General features: G+C 42.2%; 1 protein-coding gene across 1 annotated transcript in view; it reads right to left on the reverse strand.

Moving 5' to 3' along the window:
* The window catches only part of LOC126145824 (maternal embryonic leucine zipper kinase-like), a 393,633-nt gene extending 392,200 nt beyond the window's left edge, over positions 1-1,433 (reverse strand). The window contains exon 1 of the mRNA XM_049915586.1: positions 1,271-1,433. The gene's annotated coding sequence lies outside the window, so the exon portion shown is untranslated. The remainder of the gene's footprint in view (positions 1-1,270) is intronic.
* Between the last annotated feature and the right edge of the window lie 13,623 nt (positions 1,434-15,056).

Below are 15,056 nucleotides of genomic sequence, written 5' to 3' on the forward strand. Positions count from 1 at the left end.
AATCACTGAAGACACATTTATCAACATTTGGGAAGAACTCGGCTATAGACTTGTGTGCCGTGTGACAAATGGTGCTCACATTGAACATTTATAATGTTCTTGGTAAAACTGTTTGAGTTGCTCTTTCATTTGACGTATCATTTATAACTGTAAGTTTAATATAATAAATATTATAAAGTGTTAAAACCTCAATATTCATTTATAAACACCCTGTAATAATAACATTCAGAAAACACTGAACTGCCAGAGGTCGGCTGAGATTATAGCATAGAGTCATTCAAATACCTGACATATGATTGAGCATATGGTTTACAATAACCAATAGCTTATACTAATCATAATAAAAATAATTTAACTGCAGATCAATTAAAATAATATGTTCATAAATGCTAATACTAATCACTCTTTCCACAACATTTTGATAAAAGAATTGTTCAAATTATCTAGGGGGCAAGTTGCTACAATAATAACGGTACGAAAACGGCGAATGATCTATACGTGTCACACACACATCAATATCTCTAATGATATTTCACATATTCATTACGCTAGCTTGACTACCATGATTCTGTACACAAATATATTTTTTGGCATTGCGTTATGATATGTAATAAGACAGTTGTTCCTTTTATTTACAATTCGTGATACTGTTGGACCACATACAGCCAGGCCACGTCAGAACAGCCACTGTTGGCTTATGTAACTATCTTGGGGGGCATATTAAATAGAAATCTTCTCAGCTAATCTATAATGATTCTGTACCGGTAGTGGATGCCAGGAAATAATATTGGATTTTAAGGGTCAATCAAAGAGTAGGCTGACATATCAGAAGCGTGTCCACGAATCGAGTTCAATGTCTATATTAACAGCACTATAATTCTTTGGCAGACCTGTTATTTTCCTCGCGCATTTAAAACAAAAATCCATAACAGACCTATGACATCACTTTCGTGCGTCTCTAATGCAATACTGACTACGACAGAAGTGGAGAGAAACAAGTAATCTAAAAGGATATCGGTGTGCAAACTGTGTATCTTATAGTTCACACTTAGACTGCTGCTTTATTGAAATATAAAGATTATTTTTGTTTGAACTGATTATTTGACAAGTGCGCTTTTGACTTCACTTGCGTAAATACCCCTACATTGCAGTGGTAGGTTTTCTCTCACACCTCTATCCGGTAAAACAAACACTTAACACAATGTAATACATAAAATGTTGTAAAACATCTTAACATACAGACGTTACGATCGTCCACTTATATACTTACCGCTTCCAATAAAGTTCAGTAAAACGTAAAATTAAGTGAACAAGAACTGATCTGAATTCATAAGACTGACACAAATTACTGAAACTTTTACAGACATTCAAACTAACAAGCAAAATAAAGACGGGCTGATATGATTCCGTGTACTGACATTCAAAATCAAAACTTTACGGCGCACTCAATGCTGCCAACACACACGCTATAAACAGCGTCATGTAAAATGAAAAGTCAAAAGTTTCCCGAATCACATATAATTTTCGAATAGAAGTTTAGATTTTATTTATTAGCCATCAGCTTGTTTACAAAAAGTTGGCTTCTTAAGTTGAAGTTATACATGTACATGTACTTTTTAGTTGTGTACATGCAATTCTTAACCATTTAAATTGATGATGTTCACTACATAATTTACATTCTATTGGATATCTTTACGTAACTATAGTCTAATTTATTATACGTGACACAGATAAAGAATTATAATCAAACAAAATTACTTTACACAGCTAATTCACACAGGGCGTCACGTTAGCCTGTATTCACACAATCCGTCACGTCACGTCAATTTGCTTATCCCAGTGAATAACACTGAAAGTGTGGTTGTGAGCTACCATCTGTGTTACAAAAAGATCAGAATATAGAATCAGCAATGTGACACCAACAATGATAAAATTTTGTAATGGTCAAAGCAAATTTCATAACGTCTGTTTCTGACCCGTTTTGTGTGGTAAAGTGCGGCGAAGTGAAACATTTCAAAACATCGACATTTATTTGATAGTGAAAATATATACATGCAAATACATCAAACAATATTTACAATGGAATAAAAAGATTCTGTTTACCTTAGCTATTACTACTTTTTTGCTTCTTATGTAACTAATAATGTCATTAACAACTGCATTTTTCTCCTTCATTAAAGCTGATTTTTTTTCACTTAAAATGTTATTTAATGAAAATTGCATCATTAATATCAGCTCCGTTCTATTATTGTAAAACATAAATAATTTTTCGCTATGCTTTACGTAACATCGCTTGTGAAAGAACATTCAATGGAAAAAGTATCCAAGACGTTGGGGAATATTCAGTACACCACGGAAATAAAGGGCAATAACAGAGTAAAGATTAATAAGACTCAAAGCACAAATTCCACTATTATTAAATAAGAGTGCACTGCAAAAATTGGGTAAGTTCCGATGTTAACACACGACACCACCGTCAAATTTCCTTCCAGAGAAACCTTGACGTGACGTGACGTGAAGGTCCATTGGTGGCTTGTGTAGTGCCACCACTTGAAATGCATAGTGGAATGTTTGACGTTACGTAACGTTATCGGAGTTCCATCTTAATTCTCGCGTTCACTATAAATATTGTTCACCATTCAGTAATGGACTTTGTTACGCAAGCACAGAATGAACTACAAACAGAGGATAAACAACTACTGTAAAAACGACAGTAGCTATGCCTACAGCGGCAAAGATGCTTATTATTGTTCGCGATGATTTCATTTGCTTATCTCGGTGAAGAATATTGTGGTGTCCTCACATAAGCCCCCTACCTCGTTTTGAAACCACATGCTCCCGGTATTTGAGGGAGCTTGCACTTAATCTGCCAATCGGTCCTCGAGAAAACCGCTGTTGTAAAATTGCTCCTGGTCTGAGGTAGATGCTTCAGTGTCTTCTACTGGTGCCGAAGCTTCTGTCTCCTCATTTGAGTGCGATATTCTGGTATTCGATGGGGACATACCCGCGACGGTTTACGCAGGCTTGATTCGCTCTATTTACAATGTCTCCTGTTTACCATATTTTTCAGACTTCAAAGTGTGGCCCCAACGCGTGATTGCTCTCTATGGTCCTCAATATGGCTATATGAGGGGGGATTTCTAGTATCATCCTTGAGCAGCATGTGGATCGTTTTTACTACAGTCAATCGGGCAACTTTGTACCACTTTTTTTCCATTTTGTGAAAATACTGTATAAAAAGATAAATTACACATCAGAACAGATATTGTAACATTTTGCACCTATAGTCATTGAGTGCTTGGGAAAATAGAAATGTATAATAATTATGACCTATTACACAGAAATTTCAATTTTAACACTGGTATGTAACGGTAGAATTGTACGGCCGTAGTGGACAGCGGAAGAATCGCAGCGCTGTGCGCGTATCACGCGGAATTCTGACGGGAAATGCCATCTGAGTTGCGCGCCGTGACATGTACACAGCCACCGGCTATGAAGAGCAGTATGAGACCGGCCAGTTGCGAACATGTATCGCTCTCGACACAGTGATGACGGGTTACCAGACGCGCGTGATGCATTGTCGCACCGTCTTTATCAATAAATGGTAAAACTAAGATTTCCGTGTTCCACATTCTGCACTACCCGGAAGTACCGCCCACGCATCCCATCCCAACAACAAATGGACGCAATAACATTTTACTCGGCCGTCCAAAAGACCCCGTTAGAAAAGTGGTGCCAGGTGTGGGATTATTTTCGGAAAACCTACAGTCCTGAAAAGTGCAGCGATGTGTAAACTTAACATCGGAGCATCTTCACGACAACACAGCACGCAACACCAGACAGGGATGTAGTCCGACAACATGGGGACATCCAGCGCTGGAATTAAGGTTAGTCTACTCGGACTGGCTTAAAATGAAAGGCAGTGATGGATTTTAAATTTTTCTGTATTCAGTCCTACCCCCATGAACCATGGACCTCGCCGTTGGTGGGGAGGCTTGTGCACCTCAGCGATACAGATGGCCGTACCATAGGTGCAACCACAACGGAGGAGTATCTGTTGAGAGGCCAGACAAACGTGTGGTTCCTGAAGAGGGGCAGCAGCCTTTTCAGTAATTGCAGGGGCAACAGTCTGGATGATTGACTGATCTGGCCTTGCAACACTAACCAAAACGGCCTTGTTGTGCTGGTACTGCGAAGGCTGAAAGCAATGGGGAAACTACAGCCGTAATTTTTCCCGAGGGCATGCAGCTTTATTGTATTGATAAATGATGATGGCGTCCTCTTGGGTAAAATATTCCGGAGGTAAAATAGTCCCCCATTCGGATCTCAAGGCAGGGACTACTCAAGAGGATGTCGTTATCAGGAGTAAGAAAACTGGCGTTCTATAGATCGGAGCGTGGAATGTCAGGTCCCTTAATCGGGCAGGTAGGTTAGAAAATTTAAAAAGGGAAATGGATAGGTTAAAGTTAGATATAGTGGGAATTAGTAAAGTTCAGTGGCAGGAGGAACAAGACTTTTGGTCAGGTGAATACAGGGTTATAAATACAAAACAAATAGGGGTAATGCAGGAGTAGGTTTAAAAATGAATAAAAAATAGGAGTAAGGGTAAGCTACTACAAACAGCGTAGTGCATGCATGACTGTGGCCAATATAGACACAAAGTCCACATCTACTACAGTAGTACAAGTTTATATGCCAACTAGCTCTGCAGATGACGAAGAAATTGAAGAAATGTATGATGAAATAAAAGAAATTATTCAGATTGTGAAGGGAGACGAAAATTTAATAGTCATGGGTGACTGGAATTCGAGTGTAGGAAAAGGGAGAGAAGGAAGCGTAGTAGGTGAATATGGATTGGGGCTAAGAAATGAAAGAGGAAGCCGCTTGGTAGAATTTTGCACAGAGCACAACTTAATCATAGCTAACACTTGGTTTAAGAATCATGATAGAAGGTTGTATACATGGAAGAACCCTGGAGATACTAAAAGGTATCAGATAGATTATATAATGGTGAGACACAGATTTAGGAACCAGGTTTTAAATTGTAAGACATTTCCAGGGGCAGATGTGGACTCTGACCACAATCTATTGGTTATGACCTGTAGATTAAAACTGAAGAAACTGCAAAAAGGTGGGAATTTAAGGAGATGGGACCTGGATAAACTGAAAGAACCAGAGGTTGTACAGAGTTTCAGGGAGAGCGTAAGGGAACAATTGACAGGAATGGGGGAAAGAAGTACAGTAGAAGAAGAATGGGTAGTTCTGAGGGATGAAGTAGTGAAGCAGCAGAGGATCAAGTAGGTAAAAAGACGAGGGCTACTACAAATCCTTGAGTAACAGAAGAAATATTGAATTTAATTGATGAAAGGAGAAAATATAAAAATTCAGTAAATGAAGCAGACAAAAGGGAATACAAACGTCTCAAAAATGAGATCGACAGGAAGTGCAAAATGACTAAGCAGGGATGGCTAGAGGAAAAATATAAGGATGTAGAGGCTTATCTCACTACGGGGAAGATAGATACTGCCTACAGGAAAATTAAAGAGACCTTTGGAGAAAAGAGAACAACTTGTATGAATATCAAGAGCTCAGATGGCAACCCAGTGCTAAGCAAAGAAGGGAAAGCAGAAAGGTGGAAGGAGTATATAGAGGGTCTATACAAGGGCGATGTACTTGAGGACAATATTATGGAAATGGAAGAGAATGTAGATGAAGATGAAATGGGAGATACAATACTGCGTGAAGAGTTTAACAGAGCACTGAAAGACCTGAGTCGAAACAAGGCCCCAGGAGTAGACAACATTCCATTGGAACTACTGACGGCCTTGGGTGAGCCAGTCCTGACAAAACTCTACCATCTGGTGAGAAAGATGTATGAGACAGGCGAAATACCCTCAGACTTCAAGAACAATATAATAATCCCAATCCCAAAGAAAGCAGGTGTTGACACATGTGAAAATTACCGAACTATCAGTTTAATAAGTCACAGTTGCATAATACTAACGCGAATTCTTTACAGACGAGTGGAAAAACTGGTAGAAGCTGACCTCGGTGAAGATCATGTTGGAGTCTGCAAAAATGTTGGAACACGTGAGGCAATACTGACCCTACGACTTATCTTAGAAAATAGATTAAGGAAAGGCAAACCTACGTTTCTAGCATTTGTAGACTTAGAGAAAGCTTTTGACTATGTTGACTGGAATACTCTCTTTCAAATTCTGAAGGTCGCAGGGGTAAATACAGGGAGCGAAAGGCTATTTACAATTTGTACAGAAACCAGATGGCAGTTATAAGAGGCGAGGGGCATGAAAGGGAAGCAGTGGTTGGGAAGGGAGTGAGACAGGATTGTAGCCTCTCCCCGATGCTATTCAATCTGTATATTCAGCAAGTAGCAAAGGAAACAAAAGAAAAGTTCGGAGTAGGTATTAAAATCCATGGAGAAGAAATAAAAACTTTGAGGTTTGCCGATGACATTGTAATGATGTCAGAGACAGCAAAGGACTTGCAAGAGCAGCTGAACGGAATGAATAGTGCCTTGAAAGGATGGTATAAGATGAACATCAACAAAAGCAAAACGAGGATAATGGAATGTAGTCGAATTAAGTCGGGTGATGCTGAGGGAATTAGATTAGGAAATGAGACACTTAAAGTAGTCAAGGAGTTTTGCTATTTGGGGAGCAAAATAACTGATGATGGTCGAAGTAGAGAGAATGTAAAATGTAGACTGGCAATGGCAAGGAAAGCGTTTCTGAAGAAGAAAAATTTGTTAACATTGAGTATAGATTTAAGTGTCAGGAAGTCGTTTCTGAAAGTATTTGTATGGAGTGTAGCCATGTATGGAAGTGAAACATGGACGATAAATAGTTTGGACAAGAAGAGAATAGAAGCTTTCGAAATGTGGTGCTACAGAAGAATGCTGAAGATTAGATGGGTAGATCACATAAGTAATGAGGAGGTATTGGTTAGAACTGGGGATAAGAGGAGTTTGTGGCACAACTTGAGAAGTTGATGGGACCGGTTGGTAGGACATGTTCTGAGGCATCAAGGGATCACAAATTTAGCATTGGAGGGCAGCGTGGAGGGTAAAATTCGTAGAGGGAGACCAAGAGATGAATACACAAGCAGATTCAGAAGGATGTAGGTTGCAGTAAGTACTGGGAGATGAAGAAGCTTGTACAGGATAGAGTAGCATGGAGAGCTGTATCAAAGCAGTCTCAGGACTGAAGACCACAACAACTGTATTGAGTGACCGGTATAGACTGCATTCAAAATGGTAGACGCAAACGCGAGTAACACGTCCGATCTACAAACCGCTATAGAAGAACTACGAAGAGGGATTCAACAATTAAAAGCAGATAAAAGCGAGCGTAGCCTCCCAGTTTATTTGTGACGTGACGGCACTTCTGTTCCAATAAAGAATTTTTGACGGTTGCCATCTGCAGCTGTGTTCAGTGGAAAACCTGAGGAAGATGTGAAAGTATTTTTTCGGAGACTGGAAGGCGCAGGTCTGTTGGGTTCGTGGACTGATTCAGATAAGCTAACAGTTGGTAAATTGAGAATCCAAGGAGCCGCACAAGATTTCATTAGCGCGGAGCCGATTTGCTTGAAAACAGAAGTTTACAATGATTTTAAAACGGTAGTGGTTCAGAGGTTCAAACGCAAAAATATAATCAGCTTCTACCGTGAGCAACTTCATAGTTTGCGCATGCGGCGTGACGAATCTATCGAGCAATTCGCTGATGGAATCCGAAACATAAATGCTCAGATTTACGAGCTTGTAGAGGACGAAAATGAGAACCGGATCCAGCTTTTCGAAGCCGATCAGAGAGCACTTGACACATTCATCCATGGGTCGTATGGGGAAGAAGTAAACAAGGCAGTCAGGCTCACACGCTGTAAAACATCGCAAGAAGCAGTAGAGGCAGCTGTTGGTTTTGTCGAAGCATTATGACGTCCAAATGACATGCTAAAAGAAGAACGTCGCGTGTTCAACGCAAATGTGGAATGTTACCAACGCAATAGGCCCGGTCAGAAGCGCAAGGACTGTAAGGAGAAGAGGATCTGTCTCAACTGTGGGATACAGGGTCACTTAGCGAGGAACTGTCGAAAAAAAAAAAAAAAAAAAAAAACACACACACACACACACACAAACTCGGCAAATCTTTAAACGAGTGCGGGGACGTACGTGCATGGAGGTAGAATAAGAGGAGATGGCGCTGCAGACTTACGCTGTACGTTGTTTTGAAGCCAGTGGGCGGGGCCTGCCGCCATCTTGGATCCCCCAAAACATTAGCAGACGAGTGTTTGCAATTGCTTCTTGTTCGTTATTTCTGTCGTGTACACGCGATATTCGTTTTATATAGTAAATGTTACACTGGTTTAGTGAACAACGAAGCATAAGGAACGCAACTTCAAACGTTTTTCTGGTCTTAAATGCGTATTCGATACAGTAATACGACACGAAAATATGACGCTTCGGGCCTCAGTACAGTAATTCATTTTTGCTTAAACACTTCGAATAACCGTGAAGAGAAGCATGTGCTATGAAAAGCGTGCTTTCGTAATCCATTTCTACTCACTTTCATTGTGTTTGTGTCGATAATTGATAAAGCCAGAACGCCAAAAGCAATGATTGATAGTTTACAGGCACCGATTTGTATTCGTTGTATTTTCAAGTCAAATGCAAATTTTAAATGTTCCAGTTTGCAAAAAATTTACCTAGTTTCCTTTGGTGTCCCTTAGATGTATGCAGGCATGGAATAAACACGCTGTCATGTCAACAAAGTGAAAGATTCGTTAAATTACGAAGGAAAAGAAGTGAATTAAGATTGTCAGGCCCATTGTAGTTTACACATCTGCTTCGTTTTTAATTTGTACCTACCAAATGACATTCAGTGTGGCAAATAACAGCAATTTACAGGGTAACACGACAACACAGTGATTAGTGTAATTATCTAAGACTGGTCTTAGATAGGGAACTTTGCTTTAACAAATATGTAACCCTTTATAATTTAACCACTGTAACAGGTGTTCCACACATTTTACTGAAGATTTAATTAACTAAATGTAGTATATTAAATTATTGCATTTTAAAACCTTAGTCCTCATTTCCAGGATATTTCTAGCCAGGACTTTTCAGTTACTTGGGAATAACCAAACGATGAAAACCAAGTGTATTGCTCACCTTCAGAGAGCTCTTCGCGTTGGATTGATAGGAAATCTAAAGTCAAATCACAGAAATAAGACTATACTGTAAAACTTTACAGTGCATCAGAATTTCAAGTATATATAAGAAAATATCGCTTAAATAAGCCCACTTACGAATGAAATGTGATTTGTTTAAACTTTAGACTACAATCACAACGATTAGAACACCAGTAAGCGACGCAAGCCGGCATTTTTTATCAAAACACTTCACGACTACACGGAATCAAACCACCAGAAGCGAATGTTTTGGGGTAGCTAACATGGCGGATCTTCACTTGGGTCGGCTTCAAGTTTGTGACGTCATGACAACTCCTCTTATTTTTACCTCCATGCGTACGTGCCACCTCAGCGTCCGCCCCTTGCCGGAGGCAGTGATTCCTGTTAGTGCAGCTGAAAATCAATTCGATAATGACTTCGTGATAGGTGCTGTTTATCGCGGAAAAAATATTAAATTATTGATCGACATGGGAGCACAGACCTAATTGATGTGGTGTTCTATAGACGAAAGGGACAAGCTGAGACCACCAATGTTTAAAGTGCAGGGGCTGAACGGTGGGAAACTACGTAACTATGGAGAAGTTGACGTAGAATTGTGCCTAGGCCAGGACAAATACACAGCAACGGAGCAAGTGGTTTCTAACAATAAAACTCGCTACGATGGTGTCCTTGGATTTGATTTCTTATCCGCTAACGGGGCAGAGATATTTGTCGCAGAAGAAAGGATCAGACTACGTCGTAACAATTACAACCTGGAAAATCATTCTTCATGTCGCACTCAAAGGAGCCAAAGTTCTGACGTCGAAGGACCTGTCACCCCGACCGACGCATCAGCTGGAACCCTCCGAGCCGAAGTACAAATTACTCAGCCACAGCAAGTTCCTCGAGGAACAGGAAAGACAATCCATGTTGAAGTAAAGTCACCACTGTTGTCGACCGAACGGTTGGAAAATTGTGAATTATTGGACACAATGCATTGTTATGTTGCCCGAATTATAGGCGTAGCTATAATGGTGAGGCCGAGCGTGGCGAGAGTCCCAATAACAATAACGAATATGAGCAATACAGATGTCGTTTTGCCACGAGGAACAAAGGTTGCTGAAGTGTCGAGCATGAGTAAAGATGGCGTAATACCGATTCCAAATGAAGCAGCAGATGTAGCAGTCACGAAAACAGATTTTTGTAGTGATATTGAAACAAGGAGCTGAAAATGAAATCGAATTAAAGAACAGAATTTTGAAGAAGATTGAACATTTGTCAGCTGATGATCAGAAGATTTTAGCACCTGTTTTGTTAGAGTATTCAGATCTTTTCAGAGAACGTTTAAATTTACGTGTTACACACTTAGTTCAGCATCGCATACACACTGGAAATGCAGCACCAATCACGCAGAAGCCTTACCGAATTCCATTCAGTCAAAGAGAATTGGTCGAAGATATGGTCAAGGAACAAATAGAGGCCGGAATTATTAAACCAAGAGATCCTGTTGATCCACCATGGTCATCACCAGTGGTCCTAATAAAGAAGAAATCTGTTTCGGGCGACCCACAGTTCCGATTTTGCGTTGATTACCGAGCTTTAAATGCCGTCACCACACCAGACATTTACCCGTTACCAAACTTGGTAGAAATCCTGGACTATTTGGGCAGATGTTGCATATTCTCAGTCTGTGATCAAACTAGCGGATATCACCAATTAACAGTGAATCCAGATGATCAAGCAAAAACTTCATTTGTAACTGCAACAGGAGTGTACAAATATCTCCGTATGCCCTTTGGACTATGTAACGACCCAGATACCATCCAACGCCTAATGGATTCTGTTTTACGTGGGCTCACCCCAACACAAGCTCTTGTATGCCTTGACTATGTGATAATTTTTGGTGAAAACATGAGGCAACTCACTGAGAGACTTCAAGCAGTATCTGAGTGTATCAGAAGTGCGAACTTGTCTTTATCAATAGATAAATGTCTCCTTCGCACAAAGTGAAGTGAAGTACCTTGGACATGTTATAACCAGTGAAGGTGACCACCCTGATCCAAAATTAATCGAAGCTGTCAAAACTTTTCCTGAACCACAAACAGTCAAAGAACTAAAATCATTTTTGGGTTTATCAAATTTCTATCGTCGCTTCATAGCCCATTATGCAGATATCGCAAGGCCAATGACACAGTTACTTAAAAAAGGAGCCACATTCAATTGGTCAACAGAATGCAAAAATGCAATGGAAAAACTGAAAACTGCTCTAACCACAGCTCCAGTTTTGGCCTATTCGGATTTCAGTAAGCCCTTCATCCTCTCCACCGATGCTTCAAATCTTGCAGTTGGTGCTATTTTGTCCCAAGAATTTGATGGTCAAGAACGTCCAGTATCATTTGCTTCTTGGCAATTAAATAAGGCGGAATGTAACTACTCTACCAAGGGACTTTGTGCTCTGGTCTTTTGTATCAAACAAAACAGATGTTTCTTAACAGGAAGAGAATTCACTGTAATCACAGACCATGCCGCACTTAAATGGCTGTTGAGCTTAAAGGATCCCAGTTCGAGACTAACAAGATGGGCATTAGAACTGAGCGCTTACCAGTTCACAGTTATCCATCATCCTGGGAAACAACATGTAAATCCTGATGCGATGTGTCATCATAAGCCGTGAGGAGGAATTAAGAGCAGCCCAAGAAGAAGATCCACAATGTGAAATATGGAAAAATGATCAACAGATAGATAGATTGCTGTACAAAGTTACTAACAAAGGGAATCGCCTAGTTATTCCAGAAAGCATGAGATAGCAAGTCCTAATTGAACAACATGATTCCTTACTATCAGGAAACTGCGATAAAAAGGCAATGAATATCAAAGTAGCTGAAAAGTATTGGTGGCCAAGTCGAAAGGCTGACGTATTTGAGATTGTTTCACAATGTGATTCCTGCAACAGACTGAATAATTCGGGAAGAACTAAGGCACCATTACAAGAACTGCCGGAGACTAGTGAACCTTTTGAAAGAATTGGGTTAGACGTCGTCGGTCCCCTGCCGAAGACTAAGGATGGGAACAAGTACATATTGACGATATTAGATAATTTCTCCAGATATCTTATGATGGTACCAATACCTGATCAAAGTGCTGAAAGCATAGCTAAAGTTCTTGCGAAGGAATGGATTCTAAAGTTTGGATCTCCATTAGGCATTATCAGTGACCAAGGGACGAATTTTATGAGTGATTTACTTAAACAAACATGTAAGCTGATGCAAATAACGCAGTTGAGAACCACACCAGCACACCCTGAAGGTAATGGTCGCGTCGAGAGAGTACACAGAACCATCATTAAAATGCTTAGCCACTATGTAAGCAGCATACACGATAATTGGGACATCTGTCTTCCATATGTTGTAAATGCCTACAACGCTGAAATGCACTCATCAACGGGCCTCAGTCCCTATGAAATTGTATATGGACGGAAAATGCGTTCACCCTTGGACTTTGCACGATCGACAGCTGAAATCAGCGATGAACAGAGAAGGGAGTTAGCTCGCAAACTGAAGGACGCATGGAGGGGAGTGAAACAGCGGAATCACCAGTCCTTCCTTCAGCAAGCCAAGCAACATGATTGCCAAGCAGTCGCGCCGCAGTATCGAGTGGCAGACTTTGTCTATCTGAGCAACGTAGTGCTAAAGAAGTCGCAGGTCAAAAAGTTTAAGAAGTTTTGGAAGGGACCATACCGGATATTGGAGGTGGTGTCACTTGTCACTCTAAAGCTCCAACCGCCTTGTCGTCCATGTCAACCATATAAAGCCCTACCTAGGTAGATCCCCTGTAGCAACGCAGGATGATGACAAGGACCGACCGCGGAGCAGACCAGCTGCTCCAAAATCCAGGAGCCGAGCACCGCAAGTTCACAGTCCAGACTTCGAGCCTGAGGCGTCACCGCCGCCAACCCAGCGATCCAGCCTAAGGCATACTTACAACCTCCGTAAGCGTGTGTAGTGTGAGTGTATGCAAGGTGTGTTGCATTTAGCCGAGTGCATATGTGAATGTGCTGTGCAACATAAAATCGCAGCTATTGCGCAAGGTGCTCAAGTGTGAATAACATCTGTTCCACAGGTCGTCGAAGATGCATATTTCTTCATATTCATTGTTAATTCTAGTGTGTAGAACTTATTCACCATGTTTACTGTAATTCCATTCTTTGTTATGTTAGTGTGTTCCATTAATGCTGTAGACGTAGTATCACAGAATGCAGGTGTGTTGTTTGAACCACAATCAGACATGGTAGTCTCAATGCCCAGTCCCCCCTGCGGGTTCAGGGGTAAGCATAGGCCCGAGGTATTCCTGCCTGTCGTAAGAGGCGACTAAAAGGAGTTTCAACTGTTTCGGCCTTCCATGTGATGGTCCCCCTTGGGGTTTGACCTCCTTTTTTCAAAATTCTACAGAAGTATGAGCCTTTTGGCGAAGGACGCCTTACGTGGTGTATCATAGGTCCTCAGTGCACTAAGACCTTGGCACTCAGCATTGTAACGGCGTTGTAACCACTCCCACTATTCCTCAAATTGGGCCTAAACGCCTGATGGGTTGCACAAGTTATGCCCATAGTGCGTCCCCATCTGCACCTACGATCATGATGAACTTTCCATGGCACCTGAAATCCAGCACGGTAGCCAGCCCGTTGTGGTGGGGTCGTCATGTACCCTCTAGGTTATAGCCCCCTGACACCACAGGGATCGTACTGCCGATACCTGAGCTGCACCCTCCCCACGTCGGCCAAGGAGTAGATGCCCATCTCCTTGGGGCATCGGGAGTCCCAGCAACGGTCATCCTGCCAGGTGGCCCTTGCTGAGGCTGGGTGGCGCCCGTGGGGAGAGCCCCTGGTCGGAGTGGGTGGTATCGGGGCGGACGTTTCGCACATGAAACGTCAACATGTATCAGGTCGCTCTGCGGCCGAGTCTTTTAAAAAGAAAGGTACTGTCTCTGGTTCTGGTTCTCCTGCCCTTTCCCCCTTGGCCACTCCCTGGGAGGAAGGACAGGCCCGCCGGCTTGGGGCGAGGTACTTCCCCCGCTATTTAGTCTGTTCTCGGACCGATGGGGAGACGTTCGCCTCCTCCAAGCCCATGTTCTTTGTCCAGCACATCGAGGACATCTTCGGGGAAATCGAGGCTCTCAGTAAAATGCGTTCGGGGTCCATTCTTATAAAGACCACCTCCGCCACACAGTCGGTGGCGCTCCAGGCGTGCGACCGACTAGGGGACATCCCAGTGTCTATTGTGCCACATCTGGCTCTGAATAGGACGCAGGGGGTTATTTTTCATCGGGACCTCCTGCTGCAATCTGATGAGGAGCTCAGGGCCAACCTGGAGCGCCGAGGCGTGCATTTCGTCCGGCGAGTTCAGCACGGCCCCAAAGACCATCGCATCGACACCAGAGCCTTTATCCTCGCCTTCGAGGGGGACGCTCTCCCAGAGAAGGTAAAGGTGATGTGCTACCGGTGTGACGTGCGACCTTACGTCCCGCCTCCTATGCGCTGCTTTCGGTGTTTGCGCTTTGGGCACATGTCGTCACGGTGTGAGGCTGAGCCCCTTTGTGGCGATTGTGGACATCCTCTTCGTGAAGAACATACCTGCACCCCACCACCTTGGTGCGTCAATTGTCCTGGCATCCACTCGCCTAGATCTTTAGATTGCCCCGCGTATCAGAAGGAGAAGAAGATTCAAGAATTAAAAACTTTGGATCGTCTCTCTTATTCTGAGGCCAGGAGGAAGTATGACCGCCTCCATCCCGTGACGTTGACAACTTTGTTTGCCTCAGTCGTGTCCACTCCTTCCACAGTCTCCTCATCCCTATCCTGTCCCCCCTCCACCTCC

Source organism: Schistocerca cancellata, chromosome 1, assembly GCF_023864275.1.
Source record: "Schistocerca cancellata isolate TAMUIC-IGC-003103 chromosome 1, iqSchCanc2.1, whole genome shotgun sequence".
Classification (NCBI taxonomy): Eukaryota; Metazoa; Arthropoda; class Insecta; order Orthoptera; family Acrididae; genus Schistocerca; species Schistocerca cancellata.